At 42.5% G+C, this 13,669-nt stretch overlaps 1 protein-coding gene across 3 annotated transcripts in view; it reads left to right on the top strand.

The window, feature by feature from the left end:
* The first annotated feature begins 5,823 nt into the window (after positions 1 to 5,823).
* SH3BP2 (SH3 domain binding protein 2) overlaps positions 5,824 to 13,669 on the top strand; it is a 36,557-nt gene continuing 28,711 nt past the window's right edge. For 2 of the 3 annotated variants that reach the window (XM_069014583.1, XM_069014585.1), the window contains exons 1-2: positions 5,824 to 6,079; positions 13,296 to 13,392. The gene's annotated coding sequence lies outside the window, so the exon portion shown is untranslated. The remainder of the gene's footprint in view (positions 6,080 to 13,295; positions 13,393 to 13,669) is intronic. The other variant, XM_069014586.1, reaches the window with a different exon arrangement.

Here is a 13,669-nt window from a genome sequence, read left to right as displayed (position 1 = left end):
TACGTGAGTAGTAATTTCCTTCTGGAAACTTCACAGCCATGTAAGTTATACCTCTTTGACAAGATGAAAATGTTGTTAGTCACCAGCAGCAGACTGGAATTGTTCTGATGATTTCCATTACCGTGCAGTTTGCTGCAACAGACTGGAAGGAGTAGGAGGAGATCACAGCACAGACCACTCAAATCATGAATCGTATGTTGGAGGCTTAGCAGGGAGTTATTTGGGATTCTCTGCCCCTGTAGCTGAGGCTATCTTTTGTTTGCTCAGTTTCAAAAGTGAAAACACCAGCACTTTACCTGCAGACATGTTTCACTGTCACTAAAGATTTGCTGTTTACTGTCATTCTAATTATATGCTTAGTGTGAAACTGGTTACAGTTTGGATTTTAAGGAAATATTCCTTTGGAACATAGGATGGAAACTGATGTTTCTCACTGGGCTTGCCAGAACACAGGTTAGCAGATGAGGTCATGTGGGAAAAGTTGATACTTTCTGCTGACAAGGGCAGGCAAGTCAAGGAAAATACATTCTTCCAGTCTCAATAATGGCCTTCTCACTTAAAAAGCATAATCATGAGGATCAAAAATCCCTGCTATCCACAGTGTGGTTGTTTCCTCTGAAGATGAGCTAGAGACAGACTACTTTACTGGAACTTTTATGAAACTCTTTTTCAAACACTGTTCATGTTCTTTCTAGATATTTCATGCAACTGCAAAAGATGTTAGTCAAATGGACATCCCTGAGCTTCCCATTACTGAACTCAGTAGTGTAGATGCCAAACCCAAATTATTGCTGCTTCCACAGCGCTGGCACACTGAGAGCTGGGCAGGAGAGAGTGTTGTTTGCTGTAGAGGACTGATACAATTTGCTTGCAAATGCAGCACAGCAAAAAAGAAATGGAATAATCTGTGTTGCCAGCGACAGTAACGACCTCAGACAGATCACTTTACTCTTGTCCTGCACATCAGCAGCTCTGTAATATTGAAGACAAGGAGGGATGTACTAGCTGTCAGCCAAATATGTTGGAGAAGTATTAGTGAGTTTACTTCCTTAAAGCTTCAGCTGGAAAGCACGACAGAAATAGGCAAAATGCCTTCACGAGGCCTTGCTTTTTCTGGCATGCCTCCTCCGTCCCTAATGGATTGTTCTGTCTCTACAGGGATACAGTTGGGCCCTGGAATTGGTTATGTAACAAATTAATTGCAGTATTTGTCAGCATTAAGAAACAACAAAGAAAAGCCAAGAAGGAGGTTTTATTTTTACCAAAGATTTGGTAAAAGTCCTATAAACACAACAGAATATTGCTAATCGTGAGAACATTTGCTCTTTTTTACATCTCTTTATCTTTGGAATTTAAATGTTTTTCATGTTTCTCTGACAATTCTAGTGAACAAAGAGAGAAAAGTACCCTCTTTTTACCTAAATTTATTGTCATTTTAATGCATGCCTATTGAGGAGAACAGTCAGAATCCTTTTACCTCTTGGAGCAAGGAGGAAGTATGCCATTATTGATGTGTGCTGCCCTGTTACTGAGAAGCCCCATTAGGGCCCCCTTGATAGTGTCTCTGGAGCCAGACTCTGCATTCCCATGGGAGAGCAGCTAAAAGAAAGAGCAGCAAACAAAATCCAAAGTGATCACAAATCTGGGGTAAACAACAGAAAGGCCTGAGCATATTTAAAGCATTAGGTGTGTTGCATATTTAAACAGGTAACCCAGTCCTGAATCCCACAGTCAGGAGTCCTGTTGGAATCACAGTACCAGCTTTTAATCTGTCACTTCTGTATTTTTGTAGTTATATGATTCTCTGATGCTTTTCAAGCACAAAACAAGAATCTGAAATTGGACACAAATGCTTTCATTCCTTGAGACTGAGCATGTTTTTCCACATTTTTTGCAGGGTAATTGGCAGAATACAAATAATCAAAACAAAAAAAACCCAAGCACCCTATTCTTATTCCCACCCTGGGTTTGCATTTTGGATGGTGCTTGTTTTGGTGCACACAGCTTACACTGGGCTCCTTATGACTCCTTGTGCCACATGACTGCATAAAAAGCAGGGAAAGGAACTTTCCTGGAGCAGCTCAAAGTGTGTAGTGAGTCGTCACAAACGGGAAATCAGGTATAAGCAGAGATTGTGCAAGAAAGAAGAAAGAAAGACTGATGGCCAGAGGTGTCTCAAGGCCAGGAAATGAGACTTGCCAAGTGTCAGATAAATTAGACATGGGAAGGCAATGGGAAAACAAATAAGCCAAGGCTTTGCAAGCACATTAAAAAAAAAAGAGAGAACCAGGAAGGAGGAAGCAGAGCCACAAGGCATTGAAGAACAGTGTCTTTCTCAGAATTCTGGGTGAGCTGGTTAATGAACTCACAAAAAAGTATTTTCATAAGTCTGTTAGATTTGGAGTCTAGATCAGCTAAAAATTACTTACTATTTTTCATAATGAAGGTTATGCAAATTCTGTATTTTAGAAGAACAGAGGTGGAAGCACTATCAGAACTACAGTCCCTTCAATCCGATTTGCCATATGCAAATTTGAAGAAAAAAAAGGTTATGAAGGATGTAGAGATAAATGAGATAAAATAGAATTTCTTTCTCCCTAAGTAGACCATGTCAGACCAACATGACCATTCTCTTTGATAAGAGCATGGATTTTTTTATATTAAGATTATATTTACTGAAAAAATGAAGTTGCAATGTTTCCTCACAACAGCAGATTACTGTAATTCAAAGTAAGTGGGTGGCTTCAATGACCACCAAGCCTGCCAGAGTTCAAGAAGCATTCAGACAATGCTCTCAAGCACATGGTGTGATTTTTGGGGTTGTCCTGTGCAGATCCAGGAGCTGGACTCCATGATCCTTTGTCTGGTTCCCTTCCAACTCAGGATATTCTATGATTCTATAATTTCAAGAGTATGTATTACATGAATTGATAAAAACTTCTGATTCAAATACTGAGTTTATTACTTTGAGAGTATTGAGAAAGAGCAGTCTCATAAAATAACTATGATTTCCTAATGTTACACAAGAGTGATCCTAAAAAGTACTGGGCACAGCTTTTCCAGGAGGAATGAGCGAGTGTCCAAGTCCTCCCAGCTGGATCACTGCATGCAAATTAGGTCACACAGAAAGCTTAGCTTGTACAAAAGCGAAATTCAACTCAGAAAAGACATAGAGAAGGGCCTGTTACCCTGTAACACAGTTTGTATCAGGGCTTAGCCTTCGGTTTGGGGGTGGGGAATATTTTCCTTGCAAAGGACCAAGGGTGCCTTTCCAACACGTTTGGCAGCCCACCCACTAACACGCTCTGCTATCCAGTAATAACATACACAGCAATTTTAATCACGGGCTGTACCCAATAAAATGAAATCACAGGGCATATTCAGCCAACAGAAGGAAGGTTCCCCACACCAGCTTAATGCACTAATCTGCTTTCTCTGGAGACTGAAAGTTCTGGGTTTAGTCAGGCAGAAAAATAAACGCTGTAATTTCTACCAACAGTCAGGATGTTCTGACACAGAACTCACACCAAAATCGGTGGAAGAGCTACACTCAAACAGTTTTCCTCCTTGTGGTCTTCATATGGGACTTGTGTTACCCAGCCTGCCCAAGGCTGTACACAGCTCTCCGTCTTTGTGCAACAGAAACCTGAGGAAGCTGTTGGCTGCAGCTGTGAGAAAGTTTAAGAAACTTGATTTTCCTTAGGCCCTCCCAGTGCAATGCCTTCCTCATACTCAGAAATGGTCTTTCTGTTTACATAGAGACTCCTTCAAATCCAATGGCAGGTGTTAACAGCACTGTGTTTAAGTTACAAATTAATCAAAGGTCACCACCAAACACCATTTCCAGCTTTAGTCAGTCTGTGTTGTACTTTAAACACAGGGATTTTCGTTTCACAGACCAAGACCCCTCTCTATTGTAATCAGAAGATGGATTCTCTTTGCTACTTCATACTACAAAGTTCTGTGAATGACCAAGAGAAACCCTAATAAATGGCATTGGCAGGAAGTATTGCACTACCGCGCTATTTTCTGACCACAGAAGCTACTCTGGTACCGCCGTGAAGGTTAAAAGCTTTAAAACTAGGTTGAAGTATTAGATGACTAATCAGTAAAGAAAGCTGCCGCTTTTTATTCAAACAAGCCTCAGAATGATACAATGATCAATGTTTTGGGAATACTGCCTTATTAGATGCTCTCTCAGTTACATTCTTGTTACAAAAGTGAATGGAGTTAAAACCCATCAGATTAGTAATACTGCTTCAGATAAATTTTACAAGACAAAACCCACATTTTAAGTTGCTGAACATTTTAAAATAGATTCTTCATATTTTTTCTTATTTTGCTTCAGCATCATTTAAAATGTAATTTTACTTTTGCAATCCTCTGCTCATATCACAGAATATGCTGAGTTGGAAGGGACCCACAAGAATCATTGAGTCCAGCTCTTGGCCCTGCACAGCACCATCCCCACGAGTCACACCACATGACCAAGAGCATTGTCCAAAGGCTTTCGGAACTCTGTCAGGCTTGGGGCTGTGACCACTTCTCTGGGGAGCCCCTTCCAGTGCCCAACCACCCTCTGGGTGAGGATCCTTTCTCTAATATCTGACCTAAACCTCCCCTGACACATATGACTAAAAACCAAATAAAATTTAAAATACAACCCCAAACCCCTTCTTTTTTTATCTACAAGAAACCCCACCTCCCCCCAAATACCTGGGAAGCAATAAAAGGCTGATGGAAAACCAAACAAAATATCGAAAGAAATAAAAGTATATCTTATGTTAACATTTAACATGTGAGAATGAGGCAAACTTTATCTTATCAAATTTTAAATGTCACCTTTTAGATAACTTAAAAATAGCATTCCAACCATGTAGCATCCTCTGTAAGCACAGGTAAGCTGCAGAGTAATGGGGTCTAGCTACCATGGGTGTGAGGAGAACCTGGACAAAATGAGAGCTGAGTGCAGAGGCAACGCAAGGCTCTGTGTGTGGCCAGCCTGGAGCCAGCACGGCTGGTCCGGCCCTCGGCTGTTTCGGACTCGGGCTACCTCTGCAGTGACCCTGGAGCAAGAAGCCGGGCACTGAGGCGCGGAGAGCCCGCCTGTGTCCATGGAGCCCGGCCGAGCCGGCCATCCCTGCAGTGCGCCAGGCCTGGGGCAGTGCCTGCACGGGCTTCCCGAAGGACACAAGACAGCTGGGACAGTGCCTCCACGGGCTCCCGATGGGCACAGGACGCTCGCAAAGGAATGCCACCGTTTGCAGGTATGCTACAACCTCTTTTCTCCCTGCCCCTGTTGCTTTCCTGGCAAGCGCCTGTGTCAGACCCTGCTGCCAGTCACACAAAACCCGATCCCCAGGTCACGTCCTCTGGGGCTGCAGCTTCTGGAGGTGGTGGAATCACCGTCCCTGGAGGTGTTTAAGAGAAGACTGTACTCAGTGCCATGGTCTGGTTGACACGGTGGCGTTGGACCATAGGTTTGACTGGATGATCTGGATTCTGCGATGCTGGGCCAGGTGCAGACAGACCCGAAGCAGCGGCCGCCGGGAGCGTTCAGCACACGCACCCCTGGCAGAGCCGAGAGGCGGCCGGCTGGGGCCGGACCCCGGCTGAGCCCGGCTGCCCCTCCGGCCCAGCGCTGCCCGCTCCCCGCCCGGCTGCCCCGGAGGGGCGGCGCTCCCCGCCCGCCGGCAGCTCCCAGCGGCGGCTCCCACGGGCGGCGCCGGCGGGGCGGGAGCGGGAGGCGGGAGCGGGAGGCGGGAGCGGAGGCTGGGCCGGCCCCGGCAGGTGAAGGAAGGGGCGGGCGCGGGGCGCGCTGACCGCAGTGGGGATGAGCGGCCGGCGCGGCGGTGGTGGCTGCCCGCGGAGCTGAGCCGGGCTGCGGCGGAGGTGAGCGCCCTGTGCCGGCGGTGGCGAGCCCCTGTCCCGGCGGGGTGGCGGGGGCGTTCCCGCCGCCCGGCCCGGCCCTCGCCCCGCTCCACTCGCGCCCTCTCCCCGCTCGGGGCCCCCCGCGTGTCTGCCTCTCCCGGCTCCTTCCCGCCGCGGCGCTGCCGGAGGGCGCCGGGAAACTCCTCAGGTGAGTCACGGGAGCCCCGGGAAGCGCCGGGCCGGGCCGGGCCCCGCAGAGCTCCGGTGCCGGGCGGGGAAAGCCGCGGGGTGGCGGCCCCGGAGCGGCCGCCGGCGTTGAGGCGCTCGGGAGCGGCCGGGTTCCCTGTGCAAGGTGCGGGTCCCGCGGCTCTGAGGGAAACATCGGGACGACGCCTCGTGTCTCCTGTTGCATGGGTTTACGCCTTCAGCTCGCTGCCGCTTTGATCACCTGCAGGTGGGAGGTGGGATGGAGTAAAGTCGTCGGTGTGAGTCCGCCCGTGGGGAAAGGAAAGGCTCTTCTGGGGACGGAAAAACGGTGTAAGCCCTTTCCTTTGGGAAGGGAAGAGTGAAAGAGCTGCATGGCCTACTTGTGTTGAGCTGCAGCTTTGGTGTTGAGTTGGGAGCATCAGGAGTCATTTCCTAGCATGATTCCAGAGATAATAGAAATACATGTTAAAGGATGAGGCAAAGCTTTTTAGAGTTGAAACACAGCAGTGAAACATAGGGTACAAATGCATTGTACAGCATTTTCTTTAGTGTTCCAATCTGCTTTAATCTTGGAAGCCGTCCCCCTCTTTACTTGGGTCACATCTGTCACTTCAGTCTAGGTATGAAGTTCACATCCATCTGCAGGTGTAGGCTGTGTGCAAGCTTTGTACTGCACCTCTTGTACCAGGAGAGAGTGAGGACACTTGGCATGTGCTTATTTAATTTGTCAGCTTTTATCCCCAAGAGACCAGTGCAAATTGGATACTGCTATCCCAAATGAATTGAGGTGGTGGATAAATGTTTCCCCTCCTACAGGGAAGGCCTGTCTGCTAAGACCTCTTTTCTGGAGTCTTGATGCTGGCAAAGTACAGGTCAGTAGTGGGACTGAACCAGCCTCGTGCTGTGTCTAAATTCATCACTACAGGTGCAGTATTTCCTCAGTGCACATCACACAGTCTCCTGCTGATGTGTGCGCTTGGTCTGGCTGTGTGCTGAAGTTTCCTCTTGGAAGTTAATTGCATTAAACTTGTATGTTTCTTACTGTGAAAAGCAAATCTCCACTTTTTCTCTGCTCTTAGGGTTAGCATGTCACAGGTTATGAAACAAATTTAGATCTGAATAATTATACACCTCTTCTGATTATTTTTGGTTGTATTTGTACAGGAAATGTAGAGCTGAAGCCTCTGCAGTTTATATCTTTCATGTACCTTCTTCACGCTTTAGACAAAAGCAGAACTGCTGTTTTTCTTTTAGGCATAACACATTTCTTTCCTTTCCTGTGACAGTACTTTAAAGCCATCTTGCTGTTGCAGGAGAGCTGATTAATAGATACCCCTTGCCAATATTCCATTGCTGAGGAGTCAGTACTTGGTCAGCTTAGTGGTGGGTTAAATGCTGTTTCCTGTTTATAAATTTTTGTTTTAAAAATCTCTCAGCTTGCCATAAACTTCTCTACAAAGCGTGACAAACTTCATTCAAAGAGGTTCAGAAAACAAAAAGCTTTTTTTAAAAAGTTATGAAGGAGGGAGATGCAGAGATGACAGTTCTGGAAAGGGTTAAAGGGTTTGAAGTTATCAAAGCAAGATAAGTTCCTGCAGAAACCTCAGACAGGGCTGTCTGAGTGAAAATTCCTGTGTTTGAGGCCAATCTGACCAGCTGACTGTGAATCTGTAAACTCCTGCAGAGAACCCCTTGTACTTCGAAGACTGGATTTCCAATCTAACATTGTTGTTAAAAAAATTAGCTAGCCTACAAAAAATGCAGAAAAGGGGGCATGAAAAGTCTCCTCCTGCAATTTCTTAAGTGGATGTGATGCAGTCTCCTTTGGCAGAAAATCAAACGTGGCAGGCACTTTGGTAATGAGTGCTAAGTAGAAATGGAAATGCCTTAAGAAGTGTTAACTTGTTCTTTACAGCACTGAAACACAAACATGGATGACCAAAAGGCACATACATATTTGTCATTTTACCTGTAGGAAAAGTGCCTCTGACACTCAAACCTGGTGGTTGCAGTGTTCCTCTTTGCCCCACAGCCCTTAGGTTGCTGGTGCATTTATTGCTCTGTGTTACAAGATTGCAGTAATAGAGAGGTGTCTGTTTTAACCCGAAAACATTGACTTGGTGTTGGTGCATCCTCTAGTCTGTTTGGCATGGGATGTTAGACAATGGGTAGCTTATGCTTTTGTCAGAGTATCCAACAGTTTCATAAGTTGTTTGGAATGTGCAGCCCTGCGAATATTGTGTCCATTAATTGTTTCTGGCTTAAGCCCTGATCTTAAAAGTACTTGCAGATGTAAGTAACTCTACTATTTGTAAACTGTTAGTTTGTATTTACTGTAGGATCAGGATCTTGGCTTGCTTGCTACTTCTACTGGACCTTGCAGGAAAGTTCATAGAAGCTGAGACTCTCAGTAGCATTGATTAATAGCTCTGTAAGCAATGGTGAGGACTCCTAACAGCTACCAGGGAACAGCCAGAATGAATTGGTTTTGTTCAGATTTGAAAATATTAATTGAAACAGTGATTCTTCCACAATGTGTTTTGTCTTCTAATAGGGATATTTTTTATGGAACTGAGAAAAGAACCATCTTAGATGGTTATACCTGTCTTGTGTAGCTAAGCATTTTTCTGGCTTTTTTTAAGGTAAACTTACTTCATGAAGGCATTTCCTCATAACATTGTTTCACAATTGCTTTGGAACCTGTACTGTAGTGGAACAGTGTTGGAAGGCAGTTTGAGAGTGTAGAAATCAGAGGGACTCAATACAGCCTCAAAGGTAATCTGAGAAGCACTCATTTCTGTAAATGTGGTTCTAAAGTAAATCTGTATTTCTTGTACTGTTATCACATGTACATATGTCACTGTCTGTTCCTCCAATATTTATGAGCCATTGCTAACTCTTGCTAATCAACACCCTGTCCTCCCATCAATACTGCTTGCTTTATGCTGGAATGACTAAATGAGTTATGCCTTTTGTGATATGATGAGGAAAGGATTGAAGACACTGAAATTTTCATCAGTATAACTACACTGGCTATGGTTGTAAACTTTAGGAATTATTTATCATGTTATCAAGCTTATGCGTCATTGGCTTGCTTGCTTTAGATGACTAGACTAGAGCACATAGCAGAAATCTCAGTATGCTGTGCTTTTCAAGAGCAATATACTGTCTACACAGTATTTCTCCAAGATCTGTTTGAAGTTTTTTTCAATCTTGTCTCTTCTCCATACTCTATGTTGAATTTCTTACTTTTTCCTTACAAAGAAAAGGAGTTAAAGAGTCTACATTTCACCTAACACATCCAGAAATTTGACGACAATTTTTCTCGCGATAAGGGATTTATTTTGAGCAAGGCAATAGTTAGGGGAGAACACAGGGACATTAATTCCTATGGAAACAAACCTAAATGTTCTTCTCCCCCTGTTACAGCATACCAGCATAATTGAAATAATCTACTTCTTTTGTTTGTGTGCTAGCTCATTTCCTATAGTGACTGAGTTCTTATCTCTTCCAAGGTGGTATTATTGCAGTGCTTATGCATGTCTGAATATCTCTGGCAGAAAGATACTTCAAGATGATGTACAGTGCAGAGAATTACAATTACTCAGAAATCAGACCTTGACAATACTTATGGCTTCAGCTCCTGCAGACTGTTTTTAGGAGCAGAGAAGGGGGAAGCTTGCATGCTTATTGAGAGGATTCCTGTTGTGTCTTTTTGCTGTAGTCATGGGCTGGTTTAACCAGGCTAATTCAGGGACGCCTGATGTGTAGCTAGGACTCTTTCTAAAGTACTTCTGAAAAATCTTAACCTCATGGGAAGTGGATGTGCTGGATCTGTCTCCTAAAAGAGCTGTAAAGAGCTGAGCTAGATAGCTGGTGTGAAATAAGTAAGTCTGGCTAAATTTAGGAATATATGCTTGATGAATTTTGTTGCTGGATTAACTTTCATGTCTGTGGCTGCCCTGAGGTAGGGAAAGTATACCTTTGCTTCCTTGCAATCTTTTCTTTCTGGAAAAGCCACAGGTAAAACTTCAAGAAGTCCAGGGAATGCTTGTTTTCATCCTCTTAATGTTTGAAAATTCTTACTGTTCAGCTGATTGTGGTTAAAGCTTTCTGGATTTTTATTTTCTTTATGCTAAGTTATAACATCAACTGAAAAACTGTCCATCATTAATCATGTATGATCAAAATCACTTCCATCCTAATGGAACTGTAGGTACATTTGAATCATTAGATCTGTCTTCTAGAAAATGTACATGTCTAATTCCAACCCAGCTCTTCTAGTGTTAATTTGTCAAAGAAGGAACTTCCCGATTCAAACTAACTTTATAGCCTTACATTTTTAAAAGGTAAACACTTTTCTCTTAGTTAAATGCAACCTCTCTGCTCTAACTTAGAAAAAGACGAAATTTTTTTTGGTCATGGTTAACCACTTCCTTGGATCTTAGGGCAGGAATACAGGAGTTTGGGGTTCTTTTTATTTTGACTGACTAATTTATGTAGGTGGTGCTACTCTGTATGGTAATGTGTGAGCACTTAAGGATGACCTTGTTAATTCCTGATTATTCCTCATTATTCAAAGTGGATCTAGGTGCTTACAGAGACTTTCTCATGAAGCATTTAGAAAAATTAATACCTGCACATACATTCAAGATCACTTTATGAAAACTTTAGAGTGGTGCATGTAAACAGATTATGGTTTTTGTTGCTTGATGTACTAGACATTGTAACTAAACTTTGTTAATGTGTGCAATACCTTGACATGTGCATGCACAAAGGACTTGCATAAAACACTTCTTTGATATTCTTGATTGTTTCGGTGCAGGGACTATATTGCAATCCCAAATAGAAAAATTATTGGACATATTTAAGCAAGGCTCTTATTTTGTTATCTGTTCAGCTTTGCCATAAATGAGCGCTAGGAGAAAGTCGGATTTATGCCTTTAATCATGAACTCACTTGTAAGGAGTCTTCAAACAGGAAATCTTTCATGCCAGATGTTTTCCTCTAAATATGAAAATGGAATTTCTGTTGGAGCTCATATGAGAGCAACAACTGAGTGAAATATCACTCTTAATTTTTTAAAAAATCTGGTGGCCATCCTGATTAATATTTAACCTTTTTTGGAGAGTACAAACCCCCTGAAAATATAGAATTCTATTGCTTCTGGCAGAAGCACTGTAAAAGTATGCAAAGGTCATGTATGAGATCCCTAAGAAGAAGATGATGTCTGTATTTTAAGCAAGCATGTTTTATTCACTTTCCTCCCATGTGCCTGTATTGTATGTTTTAATACTTTCCTCTAATAGGAAGGATAACATGCAGCTTTAAAAAACCAGAAAGTGAAATCCCTCATCATAGTAGGCCTTAAAAGAAGCAGAGGAGAAGCAGTAATATGCGCACCAAAAATTTAGTTATATATGCAGTTCTTAGAGTTGGCTTGTTAGTATTTTATGTTCCAGTTCATCTCCTGTCTTAACTGATTTGTCATTTTCTAGCACCTGGCTTAAGGCTGTTTACCAAGTTCCACTTAAGAGATTGGTCTCAACTTGCTATAGGAAAACAATCTGCATTTGGGAGTTTGAATGATATTCATTCTTGCTTCTGGCAGCACTTGGAAAGAAAAGACTGGGAGGCAGTGGCACCACGGTGCATGTCTGGAACTGTTGCTACCTCAGAGATCTTTCTTTGTCTAAGTGTTGACAAGAGAGAGATGATGGGAAGTGTGCTGCAAGACTCGTCATGAAAGGTGATTTGTGCATAACAGACATGACTAAAGGCAAAAGATTTCTCATTTTGAAGTGTAGCCAAGTAAACAAGAGGAGAGCAAATTGTAGCAGGAAGTAGGAGAATTTAGTATCCCTAGGCTTAGTACTTGTATGGTCAAGAAAATGAAACAAAACCATACTGGGTGGTGGAAATAGAGTCTGCATGAATGGGTTCTCTCTCTTAAAGGACAATAATGTGAATTTAGATTGGACTTCAGTGCCCTGAACTCCATTGTTACTCAGTGTAAACATACTTTTTCATTGTTCAGGTTAGCCAGCCTGGAACTGCCAGCTGAATTGCATCTCTTGGTGTTATTCATTGGCTGTAACAGATGGAAATAAGGTCAGGTCTAGTTTAGCTGGCAGTATTCCTATTTAGGTGAACCATGAACCTGTGCTGTGCAATTTAATAATTAATTGTTAAACAAAAGCAAACCTTCATCTTCTGTTATCATTGAGTTTTTCACTTAAAAATATGCAAAATAAAAAACAGGAACCCTTGGAAGAGGGAAATCTTACTTAACATGTCAGTTCCCACTTCCATGTTCAGTTCTTCTCCAGAAGAAATAAGCTTCTTACTTTCCAGCAGAGCTTTAGTCTGCTGAAATCAGTCACTGAGATGACTTTGTCTGTACTAATGCAGCACTTCAGGGCAGCATCTCAGATCCTGAAATAGATTTTAATAAATGTAAAAGTATGTTTTACTAATTTTCATTTTTTTATGTAACAACTGCTTAGCAGCAAAAAAGGAAGAGGAGAGGTGGAAGTAGAGTGTCATGAATACCTCGGTCTCATGTGGTGAAATATGTCTTGTAAGACAAAAAAAAAATGTGGTTTTGTAGGAAGCTTTGTTTCCTTGTTCTAATTTTAACTTCAGCTACTGTAGTGATAGACATTAATCATCATTCTGGAAACAGTCATTTTTACAAATACACTTTTTTTTTAATACTCACAGAATTAGCAATTAGTTTTTTATTTGTGATTTCTTTCAATATCTTCATGTTAATCTTATTGCGAATCAAAATCTCTTTGAAATGGTCATCTCATGTTTCATTAGCTCTTACATGATTTTACAAGACCTACCATACTTCTAAACATCAGCTTGGGTGATGGACAATCTCTCTATTGGTGTATTTGTAAAACTTGTTAAAACTCTACTGCAAAGTAAAAAGTTTTGGTTTAAGTGCCACATCCTTACAAATTCCACCTCGAAGTCTACCTAGTTCCACTTAACTTCATCAGAAGTTGCATGCATCCAAGTGCTGAGGTTGGTTTTCAAACCAGACCATAGTTAAACTTCAGAGCTAGTTCCTGCAACCAAGCAGCAGAGGCTTAAATTATTAGTCTCTAATCTTGTGACAACCCTACTAAAAAGAGTAAATCATTACCTTGATGTTGCTTAACAGTAATTCTATTACAACATATCACATAATTGTTTGTTTCTCCTAGATCAAGCTGGAGCTCTGAAGTGACTTCAGTTCAATGTGTTACAACTGCAGGACAGTTATTTCCTCAAGTGGAGCATCTCTTCTCTCGGAGCACTGTGGTATGACTGAATATTGGGTTTGCATTACATAATATGTATTGTCTCCTAAACCTTTTACACAGACCTGGTAGTCACTGTTTTCACTAAGCATGTGTACTGAAGTCAGCTTCTGGTATTTCCTTATACCAGTAAGACTGCACACCTTAGATACATAGGCTTGTGTAAGAGCTACCCGTCTTTCTTTGTGTTCTGTTCTGTACCCCTTCCTGGAAGGATTAGCTTTTTTTCCTACTGGTTTGTTGGGGTTTTTTTGTGACAATGATGTAAAGAGAACTTT

Source organism: Aphelocoma coerulescens, chromosome 4 (genome assembly GCF_041296385.1).
Source record: "Aphelocoma coerulescens isolate FSJ_1873_10779 chromosome 4, UR_Acoe_1.0, whole genome shotgun sequence".
Classification (NCBI taxonomy): domain Eukaryota; kingdom Metazoa; phylum Chordata; class Aves; order Passeriformes; family Corvidae; genus Aphelocoma; species Aphelocoma coerulescens.
This window is presented reverse-complemented; position numbering and strand designations above follow the sequence as displayed.